Genomic DNA, 12,595 nt, shown 5'->3' on the forward strand with positions numbered 1-12,595 from the left:
TCTACCAACCAAAAGTGTTGGCAACCCTTATTCAGCAAGATGAATAGCAAAGGAGCATCTCAACCTCCTTGCTCTTCACTTAAAGGCGTGTGGTTTCTCTTCTTTTGTTTGCACTTGACAGGCCCTCTGGTGAAACCCATCCATGCTTATTTGTGTTCTAGCATCTCTGTGATCCCTACTGGGTTTAGACCTAGCTTTTAGTAATCCCACCAAATCAATCCCTGCTGACCAGCCACAGGGGTCATCATAAAATACTTAAGGGGTTCTCATCTATTGAATCCTCTCATCAAGCAAACATTCTAACTCTTCTTTGAAAGAAAGAAAGGTAATTTTGATTCCTGCTGAGGGGTAAGATAGAACTAAATTGTATTTGAGTAGAAAATGTTGTTATCATTTTAAGTGTTTGATTACCAAAATAAGGAATGCCTCCTAATTCTAAGATTGGCTGAGAAGATTATCAACATTCCAAGAAGTTTTTTTTAAAACAGCAACATTGGATTTCTGATCTTCAGTTTTCTGCACTATTCTCATCTCTCAGAATAGCCATTTTTCATTTACTATTCATTCTCTAGGAATTTTATTATGTTGCTTAAGATCACTTGAATCCAGAGGAATTTTTCTCTTTTTTTTTTTTTTTTGTATACACAGAAAGCAATGCAAGTAAGCAGGAGCAAGGGAGTCGTGGCTGTATCAGTAACCAGCTCTCTACGAGTTAGCTCTCCACACTGCTCTATGTCCAGAGACCCCCGCTGCAGGCTTCAGATCTGCTGATGTTGCTGACACTTGACCTTTTAAGGGGTTGATTTGCTAACATGTAGGCACCAACTCGATGGGCATGAGTTTGGGTGGACTCCGGGAGTTGGTGATGGACAGGGAGGCCTGGCGTGCTACGATTCATGGGATCGCAAAGAGTCGGACACGACTGAGCGACTGAACTGAACTGAACTGAAGGCAGAGGATGGTCAGATTGAAAACTCTCTGAGAGCAGTGACCTTGACGCTTTTTTCATTTCTGTATCTGCCATAACTTTAAGTCATGTAGTCACTAATAGTGGAAGTCCACAAGTACCTGTTGAATGAATGGTTTAATGCCCTACCTCCCACCACCCCTCAGAAAAGAAAGAAAGAAAATGGAAAAGAAAGAGCCATGTCTGACATTTAAGACTCTCTGATTTGTCTCACTTTTTCAACCTCATTTTCTGCCTGGTACTTTGGACACATGGCAGGCTCACAGGTCCAAGATCACACCATTCTGTTCATGTGGTTTTTCCCACCTGCCTACTCCCCTTACTGTCAGAAGCCCTGACCATCCTCTGAAGGTCAACTCCAAGGCCACTTCTTCTGAGACATTTATTTCTATAGATTTTGTGTTATTCATTTATTCATTCCACAGATATTTATTAACATTCAACTGTGTAGCAGCCAGCATGCTCGGATTTTACATGAATCACCTCATTTGATCCTTGCAGTAATCCAGTATCTATTTATTCTTTCCTTTAACCAGCATTTATTGAGCACATGTTAGTTAGCAGACTCTGCTGTAAATGCTAAAGGTTGAGTAGTGAGAACATTAGAAAACATCATCCCTTCCAGGGCTTATATTCTAATGGAGAGATGCAAACTTGGGAAACTAGTACAGAAATAAATGAACAAGATAATGTACATGGTGGTAAGCCATTATGCAGCTAAAAGCTGCTGATGTGAAAGGGAATGACAAGAGTGGGGAATTAGAATTAATCCAGGTGATATTAAATAAGTTCCTCAAGGGCAGTTTTCCGTCTTATGCAACTATGCATTATCCAGTGCCCAACATGGTGAGTTACATGCTCTGGCCATTCAAAATAGTCAGAGAACTTTGAACCTAGTGATCTGTGAGGTTCCTTTCAGCTCTAACACTGTGCTGCTGAGAGTAAGAAATAGGTACAAGGTTTACATGTGCAACATGAAATCTCCCTTAAAAAAAATATGCAGGGGATATCTCAGCCAATCCCTGGGCCTGGGCAGCAGCAATATAGTCTGCTCTGACTTCTACCAATCCTGTAGAGGAGAAGCAATAGTTTACCCAACCCCTAGAGTATTTTCTCTTTGACTTTGGAATGCATTGTATTTTTTTTCTTTGGATGCAAAAATACCTTTGTAATTATATTTGGCTTAGACGAATGCAGCAGTGAATTCTTAAAGTACACAGCATGTGATAATACCAAAGAAAGTATAGCAGGAAGCCAAGGAGAGCCAATCTGGGATTAAGATTTTGTTTGCAAAGCCTAGTGTTTTCACTCACGGAAACTGCTAATAAATATTGCTAATGTAATGACAAGCAAAAATTAACTGATGATAACCAAAAGTAAAAAAGAATTGTAAAACCCCGTGAACACTAACTAATAGGGTTCAAATTGCAGACTCTCTCATCTAAATACCATTTATTCTATTCAGAATGATTTCCCCAACCAGTATGAGAAGACTTGGCATTGTCTGCTCAGGTGTGATGATGAAGTTATATGGATTGAGGCACACATCTGTTCCTAGGAGGGCTCCTTCACTGGCTTTAGCCAGAGTCTGGCCACAGTGTTTAGTTTTTCTCTGGGTGAAGCTTTATCAGCCTCAACAGGATGAAGTCCGCAATGTATGCTTGGCACTCTGCTCCAAGAAGCTCAGCTAATGGACCCAGACCACAAGCCTGCTCTCTTTAGAGATCTGAAACCTGCAAACTGCTTTGATTAATTTCTAGTTAGGTGCGGAGTGGAAAGAGGAACTGCAAGGCCAAGAGTTTGCTAATCTCAGCCTTTTTTGTAAAGTGTGATTTGCAGTAGAATGGGTGCTACATTTCTGCTTACGACTTTACTGTAACCAGTTCTTTAGTTTAACCACACAAATGAGTGTGGAAACCCCCTTACAGTCAGCTCAAGAAAAACCTTGTCCTTTGAATTAACTGTTATTTAATTACATAGTTCTATGATATAAGCATGTCTATTAAATACTTTATATTCAGTGTAACCTGTAGTGCCAAATGATAATTATGATGGTTTGCAGTTCCAGTGAAAGCATGCAGGCCCAGTGTAAGAATGAAGATTAATATATATAGGATAAAATGTGTCACAAAAGCACAATCACCTCCCTAGGCAATATTTACATTTTTAAAAAGAATGAAGAGCTTTTTAAATGCTTTAAGTTTATATTGCCCCTGAGTTTTTAATAAGGTGTTCCCCTTTATAAACCTATCACTTGCTGAATAACATTTAATGAGTGCTTTTTTTTTTTTCTTCCTCGTAGTATAACAAGCTATGTTGACTGTTGGACTTTAAATGGTATTTTCTCCCTAAAGTAAAATATTAGGAGTTTTAATTAGCAATGCAATAATTTTAGTTCAGAGAGGAAATGATTTTAGCTAAAGGAGTTTGGTGACATGGCCTTAATCTTCATAGTGTTTGTAACTGCCATTTTTCCAACTATTTGTTTTAATAGTATAACTAGATTTTGGCCACCATGAGGATAATCTGTTTATATAACAGCGTTAAAGTAGAGAGGGGCTTCCCTGGTGGCTCAGACAATAAAGAGTCCTCCTGCAGTGCAGGAGACCAGAGTTCAGTTCCTGGGTCGGGAAGATCCCCTGGAGAAAGGAACGGCAACCCACTCCAATATTCTTGCCTGGAGAATTCCATGGACAGAGGAGCCTGGTGGGCTACAGTCCGTGCGGTTGCAAAGAGTCAGACAAGACTGAGCAATTAACTTTCACTTTTCACTTTCAGAGTAGAGAGAAGTTTCCTAGTTCTTAGGGGTGTGGATTTCAGCACAGAGTCATCCAGACAAAGTGAAATGGTTTGTTGAATTTTGAGTATGAAGTGTTACTTCCCCCATCAACGAAAACAAAACAAAAAACAGAGTGCTCGCTATGTACCAGGAGTTGTGCTAAATGCAAGGAAAAGAAAACATGAATAATTCAGATCAATATTTCTCTGCTTCATTTCAAACTTGTAATTTTCCTAACGTAGCAAAGTAATTTCCTCAGCCATCCATTTTAGCTTGGTAGTGTAAATAATCTTTAAGATTAACTTAGCACTATCAAAAGCACAATCTTTAATAATATTCAGGCTACTGATGATCTAAGCCAAATATTCTTTTTGAAATGCATTTAAGAAATGTATGAAAACCTATACTTAGTTTAAATCAAGCATATTTGTTTAGGTTATAAAAGGATTCTTTATAAAGGAAAAGAGGAGTAGTTCAGCAGAGATGGAAGAGCAGGAAGTCAGCCTCTGGCTCAGGTGTTTGTGGAGCCTCTTAAAACCAGGCTTGATTCCACAGGCAGGTTCCTTTTAAGCATCTTGTCTCCCTACTTTCTCATCTCTTAAAGCTACAGAAATGATGAATGGGATGCAAGAATACTGGAGTGGGTTGCATTTCCTCCTGCAGGGGATCTTCCCTATCCAGGGATCGAACCTGCGGTGGGTGGGTTCTTTACCACTAGCTCCACCTGGGAAGCCTCAGCGTGTGCAAGTTTCCTATAATGCTGGTCACATAATCTATCCTCCATAAAAAGCACCTGTTACTGCCAGACAATTAATCATGGAGTTTTCTTAATACTAAACAATTTTATTGTATTTATAAGAGCTAATCACAAAATGTATATCTGCACTAGCTTTTAAGCAACACATTGTAGAGATACCTCTGGCAGTACTTTTCGAGATGTAAATTAAATGTCCATGTGTCTTTATATGTATCAAACACAATGAAAGCTACTAGCAAGATTGCATTTTGCAATTTTCCATTTTCTGTTCAGCCCTCTGCTAAGATGTCCTTGTTTGGCAAACAAAGGCTTTAACCACTTCTTCATTCATCCATCTCTCCTCTCCAGGATCCTCATGTTTTCCTCAACTTAATTATTGTATACAGATGATAATTGCTGGTTGTTCATTCTTTTTCTATTTGAATAGACCCCTTCTCTCTGTCTGCAAACACAGATCAGGCTTTCTTGAATTCTCAAGACGACTCTCATGACAACCTCCAAATTGATGACCTCTTTTCTGCTTGTCAGAGGAGCTTTCTTCTTTGCCCACTGGACTGATGTTTGCTCAATCGTTGCTTATCCTGTTGAGAACAGTTTCCCAGACTAAATTCCATCTGAAGAAACCAGAAACTAACAAGTATAAAAAGTTTCTTATAAGAATGAAAGTGAACTTAAAAAAAAAATTGACATTAGCATTAAAAATACATGGATGACAGAAAACAGCAAAATTCTGTAAGGCAATTATCCTTCAGTAAAAAATAAATTAATTAAAAAATTAAACAATAGAATGAAAAGCTAAAAAAATAGAGGATGAATCCTAGGAGTTTTAAATTAAAACATTTTACATACTTTATCATCAATAATAATAAATGAAAAGGTGATAAAATTCATTCTTAAGCCAGTAGAAATCTGCAAGTGTGTCTTATCTATAAGAACTATTTTTTTTTACTAAAGATATATTTGTTTTATTAAATATATATCTTATATTTCCAATAATAGATGATTCATGCCCATGGCTTCCTATAGCTCTAAGAACATATGTTATTAAATTTCACAGGAAAATCCTCTAACTTTGAAACATGCTCTTTGATTCTTATTAATTATTGATCCTTGAACTCTTGATATCCTTATGTTAAATGTTGCTGCCAATAAAAGCTGGCCTCAAGCCAAGGCTTTTCACTTAATACTTGTAAAAGAGCTGGTTTGATGATGAGCATATAATGAATTATACTTGTAAAGATTTGGTTGGACCACAGAGTTTGATTGAACCTAAGAGTTTTCAATATTTGCTTCATTCTATTCCTATAGAGATTAAGACATCAGTCTATCATTTCCACATATATCACTTGGATTACATGCCAGAAATCCATGTACTAGAGTATCAAGGTCTTTGTTTTAAATGATCTCACCTGTAGAGTAATCCTAAGACTCAGGGCTCCAAGATTAGCTTTATTTGCATTTCCTTCAGTGGGTCATAAACTGAACAGAGTGTCATGAAATGAAGAATACACTGAAGGAATAAATGGTATAGTATGTTTGCTCATTATTGTTTTCTGAATCATGTCAAATCCCTCTGTGTTTCTTTTCTATTTCAAAAGAAACACCTTTAAGTATTAGTTCAGTCAAAAAGCACAGACACAATTAGGAGAGATATTTCTTTATTTTTTGCTTGTGTGGAGTGAATATAAAACAGCAAACAGAAGAAACATTTTTTTTTTAATTAGGGAAATGTCTTTTAAAGCTTTTCTAAAATAAATCATCCTTGGTGAGTTAAAGGTTGTCTTGGTTGAATGCTTTTTAAAAACCCCACATAATGGCATATATTTTAAGAGATAGTGGAGTAAAACCTCTGAGCAGTGAACAGTTCATGGCTCATCTGTTCACGTACAGCATAATCACCTGGGATAAAAATGAACAGCCATTCTCCAAGAGTTCCAGAAACAGGTGGTACAAATAATCATCCCAAATGTTTGGAACACTGTCGTAGCAACCAGATCCAAAAGACAAGTGTTCTAGCTCCACTATAAAGGAACAGGAGAAGGATTCTTTTGCACATCCAGGGCAGGCATTCAATGAATAAATGTGTGCAGACTTGCCTTGGTAGAGGAATGAGTAGGTTATTTACTTATTAGCTTGTGATACACCACATGCTCTGTGGGATGAGCTCAAGGCGACTGATGGCAAGTAAGGGTTATATGGAGATATCTTTTCTGAAAATGGAAATTTCCATCCATATTGTAGTCTTTAAATACAGGAGATTAATATTGAAACTATTCATTGCTTATAATGCTATTTTGTCCCCAGCTATATTTGCTTTCAGCCTGTGCATAAACTGTCTGCAAATAAAGCCAGAAAAATGCCTGTCTGACCCTGAACTGATTTCATATTTCTGTGGCTGTTTTTAAATACTGCATGTTTCTGAGAAACAACAAGATCCTATTGTATAGCACAGGGAGCTATTCAATACCCTGTAATAAAACTTAATGGAAAGGGAAAATAATGAATAAAACAGAAAAAACAACCAAAAAATGAGATAAAATAAAATGGTACTGCTTGAAAAAAAAACCTACATATTTCTGTGACTGTTTTTAAAAACATCAAAGTTTGTGTTGCATTAGTTATGTTTTAGGTGCAACCAAATATGATCATTCTAGAACAGCCTTTATTGTTTCATCTTTGAACAATTCTGTATTTAGTAATTTGTGAGAAACATGTCTATAAAACAGGCTTTTATTTTCTACCAGGGGATACATGGGTGATACTGTCAGTCCAGGTGAATGGAGGTACCCACCCTCCAATCCACGTTTTCTTCCTCGCCGCTGCTTCTATCCCGGTGCAGTCAGATAATCTGTACAGGTTTCTAGCAAACTGTATTATATAGAACATGCTGTTTTTTAACCTTTTGATTTTGAGTTTATTTTATTTTAAGGATATTAACTTTTTATCTGTTGTATCTGCTACCGGTATGTTTGCTAGTTGTCATTATGCTTTCAATTTTGTTTTTGGTATTTTGGGGATTTATACAATGATTTGTATATGTGAGATGTATCTGGTTTTACATTTTCTGACTTTAGCACTCATACTTAGAAACAATTCTTCCACACTACAATCATATAAATATCTACGTGCCTTTTATGCAGTACTTTAAGATTTTACTTTTATATACCTTCCCAGTGTTCTTGTCTGTAATGCTTTTCTCATCCAAACCACACCTTACATACTAAACTGTTTAAAAAGTGAAGATCTGAGAATCATATCTATGTTTTTAGAACTAGTCCAAATAGTATAATGCAGAGATTGGAGGGAGTTTCATTTCAAAATGCCAAATAATGAGTTTCATTGCCAAAATATAATTAGGAACTATTTTAATGTGAAGACATGAACTGAGAGTAATTTGTTATAATTTAATGACATAAATTAATTCTCATTAGATTAAGACAATGCAGATTAAGATGCCTATAATTATAGGATGATACATGTCATTATTTGGTGAACTGGAAAAAAAAAGTGACTAAGAGATAGAGTAGCTTATTGGGTTCTAGTCCTGACTTCAGTAATACTCGGTTTGGGGTGATGGCCAATTCCTTTTCTCTTTGAGCATCAGTTTGCTTATCTCTCAAGTGAGGGCATTGGACTTCTAAATGACCTCAGTAAGGTACCCACAGAACCTAAGATTCCTACCTGGACTAACGGAATAATAAAGCCAAAATATCAGCTTCTTTCTTCTAGGATGGAACATACCACCTTTCAGGAGCATGCACTAAGGAAATCAAGGACTGAGTTTGCCCTAACTTCTTGGAACAGTTTTCTCTCCTCAGATAAATAGGACATGGCTTTCAAAGCACTTATCTGACTTTGCTGTAACAAAGAACAGAAATGTGTCTTTGTAAGCTGGACTGTTTTAATACATTTTCAATGATTGGTCACTGTTCGTTTTAGCATTTCTTAAAGTAATGCTAAGGGCACTGCTTAAAAGCACCCATAAAAAAAGGAGTTTGCCTTTAATTAGCCTGCAGCTTGAAAAACTAACCATCTCCCCAGGATGATATTAAAAACATGTAAGACATTTGCTCCTTGGAAGAAAAGTTATGACCAAACTAGACAGCATATTAAAAAACAGAGACATTACTTTGCCAACAAAGGTCCGTCTAGTCAAAGCTATGGTTTTTCCAGTAGTTGTGTGTGGATGTGAGATTTGGACTTAAAGAAAGCTAACCACCAAAGAATTGATGCTTTTGAACTGTGGTGTTGGAGAAGAGTCTTGAGAGCCCCTCGGACTGCAAGGAGATCCAACCAGTCCATGCTAAAGGAAATCCGTCTTGAATATTCATTGGAAGGACTGATGCTCAAGCTGAAACGCCAGTACTTTGGCCACCTGATGTGAAGAACTGACTCCTTGGAAAAGACCTTTAAGTGGGAAAGATTAAAGGCAGGAGGAGAAGGGGGTGACAGAGGATGAGATGGTTGGATGGCATCACCGACTCAATGGACATGTGTTTGAGTCAACTCCGGGAGTTGGTGATGGACAGGGAGGCCTGGTGTGCCGCGGTTCATGGGGTTACAAAGAGTCGGACATGACTGAGAGACTGAACTGAACAAATAGTATGACACAGGACTATTAAACTATAGATCTTCCTCAGCTTATGACAAGATTACATCCCAATAAACCCATTGAAAATATCACACTGAAAATGCATTTAACATCTCATCTACCAAACATCACAGCTTAACCTAGCCTGCCTTAAACATGTTCCAGAACACACATTAGCTTATGCTTGAGCAAAATCACCTAACACCAAGCCTATTTTCTAATAATAAAGTGTTGACTATCTCATGAATTTTATTGAATACTGACAGTGAAAACCAGAATGACTGTACAGGCCCAGAATGGTTGTGGTGTATCAGTTGTTTACCCTCATGATCCTGTGCATGACAGGAAGAAAGTATACTATCACATATTGCTAGCTAGAGAAAAGATCAAAATTCAAAATTTAAAGTGCAGGTTTTTTTTTTTTTACTGAATGCATATCACTTTTGCAGTATCATACAGTCGAACCAACTTAAGAACCGTCCGTCTTGCTTACCTATACTAGGGGTTAGGTGGCAGCTGAACATCTTTCCTGAATATACACTGGAGACCAGAGAAATTGGAGTGTGTACCAAAACTAGCTAGGAACTTGGGACACAGTAGAGAGCAATCAACAAGGTCCCTGTCATTCTAAATTCATGCTTTCTAGTTGGGGAAAAAAGATAGTCAGCAATAAAAAAAAATATAAAATCACTTCTGTTCATACTAAATGCTTTGAACAAAATTGAGCAAGATAAGTGAACAGAGCAACCAAGAGTGGAAGTATTTTAAATAGAGTGTTCAGAAGAGGTTCTCTAAATATTTGATACTTGAACAGAGAGCTAAGACTTGGAGAAAGAGCATCCCAGCCAACAACAAATTTAGAGCCAAGAGGAGAAGAAGCTTGGAGGCGTTATTTGAAAGACTGTGAGAAGGCCAGGGTAGTAGGGGAGGGGTTTGGTGAGAACTGGAGAACATCAAATCACAGAAGACACCAGGAGACACGGTAAGCCGTGGTCAGCTTTTATGAAACCAGATTCTCTGAGTGCAATGGAAAGCTGTTGCTTCTTTTTTAAACAGAAAACAGAGTGACTTGATTTACAGTTTAAAAAGATATCAGTGAAATAGAATTGAGAAGCAAGAAACAAATCAATATTTGACAGTGGAATCAAGAATACTCAATATGAGAGAGAAATTATTTTCAATAAATGGTGTTGGGAAAGCTAGATACTCAAATGCAAAAGAATGAAATTAGACCCCTATCTTATACTACTCATAAAAACTAACTAAAAATAGATTGGATACGTAAATGTAAGATCTGAAACCATAAAACTTCTAGAAGAAAACAGGGAAAAATGCTCCTGACATTGGTGTTAGTAGTGATTTTTTTTAATATGACACCAAAAACAAACGCATTATAAAAAATAAGCAATTAGACTGTATTAAAATAAAAAGATTCTACCCAACAAAAGAAACAGCCAACAGAATGAAAAGGCAGCCTGCAGAATAGGAGAAAATATTTGCCTAACTATGTATCCAATAAGCAGTTAATATAAAAAATATACAAACAACTCATACCACTCAATAGAAAAAAGAAAAAGAATAATAATCAAATAACCTGATTTAAAATGAGAACGGGACCTGAGTAAACTTTTTTCCAAAGGCATGTAAATGGTCAATAGGTACATGAAACGATGCTTATTATCACCAGTCATCAGAGAAATGCAAATCAAAACCATGGTGAGATATCACCTACCACCTGATAGGATGGCTATTATTAAAAAGACAAAAGGTAACAACTGTCACTGAGGATGTGGAAAAAAGAAAGCCCTAATGCACTTTTGATGGGAATGTAAACTGGTGCAGCCAGTATGGAAAACAGTATGGAAAATTAAAAATAGAACTACCATATGATCCAGGAATCCCACTTCTGGATATACATCCAAAGGAAATGAAATCTCTATATTGAAGAAATATCTGCATCCCCACATTCATTGCATTATTCACAATAGCCAAGATATGAAAGCAATATAAGTGTCCATTGATAGATGAATGGATAAAGAAAATATATATATCCAAATTATATATGTTTGTAATATATATCATATATATTTTACATTATATTTATACATATTTATTCAAACACAATAAAGAAGGAAATCCTGCATTCTGACAACATGGATGAACCTTAAGGACAATATCCTGTGTGAACTAAGTAATCAGACAGAAAAAAGACAAAAACTATATGATCTCAGTTACATGTGGAATCATTTAGGAAACAAAACAAAACTCATACAGAAACAAAGTAGAATGGTGGTTGCTGGGGGCAGAAGGATTGGGGAAAATGTGAGATATTGATAACACACTTCTAGTAATAAGACTAGTAAGTTCTGAGGATCTAATACACAGCCTGCTGACCGCTGTATTATGTACTTGAAAGTTGCTAAGAGAAAATCTTAAATATTCGCACCACACATTCTCTTTCACACACACACACACTTGTAATTATGTGAATGATGGATGTGTCAACCTTACTGTGGTAATTATTTCTCAATATATACATATCAAATTGTCACATTATATACCCTAAACTTATACAGCATTTTATGTCAACTATTTCTCAAAAAGCTGAAAAAAAAAAGATAATTCCAGCTGCCTTATGTAACGCAAACTGTAAGGAGGAAGGAAGAAGCATGGAGAAAGTTAACAGACAGTTGGGAGATTTACTAGTATCTTGGATTTGGGAGATTATGGTGGAAGATATGAGAATTGTCCTAGGAGTATAGATTTAGAAAGTAAAATTGCTATATCTTTCCCATGCCGAGATTTCTCTTTTCAGGGCAAAATTTGGAGGTTCTGTATTTTATTTTTTAATGAATGTCATTCCCTTTTATAAGCTCATTTTAAATGTCATCCTTCTTATTTTATTTTAATACCAAAAGCATTTTGTATTGGGGTACAGACAATTAACAGGGCTTCCCTGGTGGATCAGATGGTAAAAAATCTGCCTGCAATGTGGAAGACATGGGTTCGATCCCAGGGTTGGAAGATCCCCTGGATATGGCAATGGCAACCTACTCCATTATTCTTGCCTGGAGAATCCCCATGGACAGAGGAGCCTGGTGGGCTACAGTCCATGGGGTCTCAAAGAGTCAGACATGCCTGAGCGACTAAGCACATAGCCGGTTAGCAGTGATGTGGTATTCCAGGAGAACAGCAACGGGACTCAGCCGTACGCACACATGTATCCATTCTCCCAAATGCCATTTATAAATAATGGCAAACTTTTGAAATAACATCAAAGAAAGTTGGTTTCTTTTAAATGTCTAATATTCATATTGCTAAGAGAAATTTATTAATATATTTTATATAGGTCTTAATGAAGCCCTTTATCATTTGTTCCTATTAAAATTTCTGACTGCAATTCTGAAGCCCAAATAGTGAAGAAGATAATCTTCAATAAATGGTGCTGCGAAAACTAGATATTTAAATGCAAAAGAATGAAATTAGAATCCTATCTTACTC

The 12,595-nt window shown here is 36.6% G+C and overlaps 1 protein-coding gene across 4 annotated transcripts in view; it reads left to right on the forward strand.

Annotated features, from left to right (window-relative positions):
- The window catches only part of PDGFD (platelet derived growth factor D), a 267,492-nt gene that overhangs the window by 215,468 nt on the left and 39,429 nt on the right, over positions 1-12,595 (forward strand). The window lies entirely within an intron of this gene.

The sequence above is a fragment of the Dama dama genome, chromosome 1, assembly GCF_033118175.1.
Source record: "Dama dama isolate Ldn47 chromosome 1, ASM3311817v1, whole genome shotgun sequence".
In the NCBI taxonomy this organism is placed as follows: Eukaryota; Metazoa; Chordata; class Mammalia; order Artiodactyla; family Cervidae; genus Dama; species Dama dama.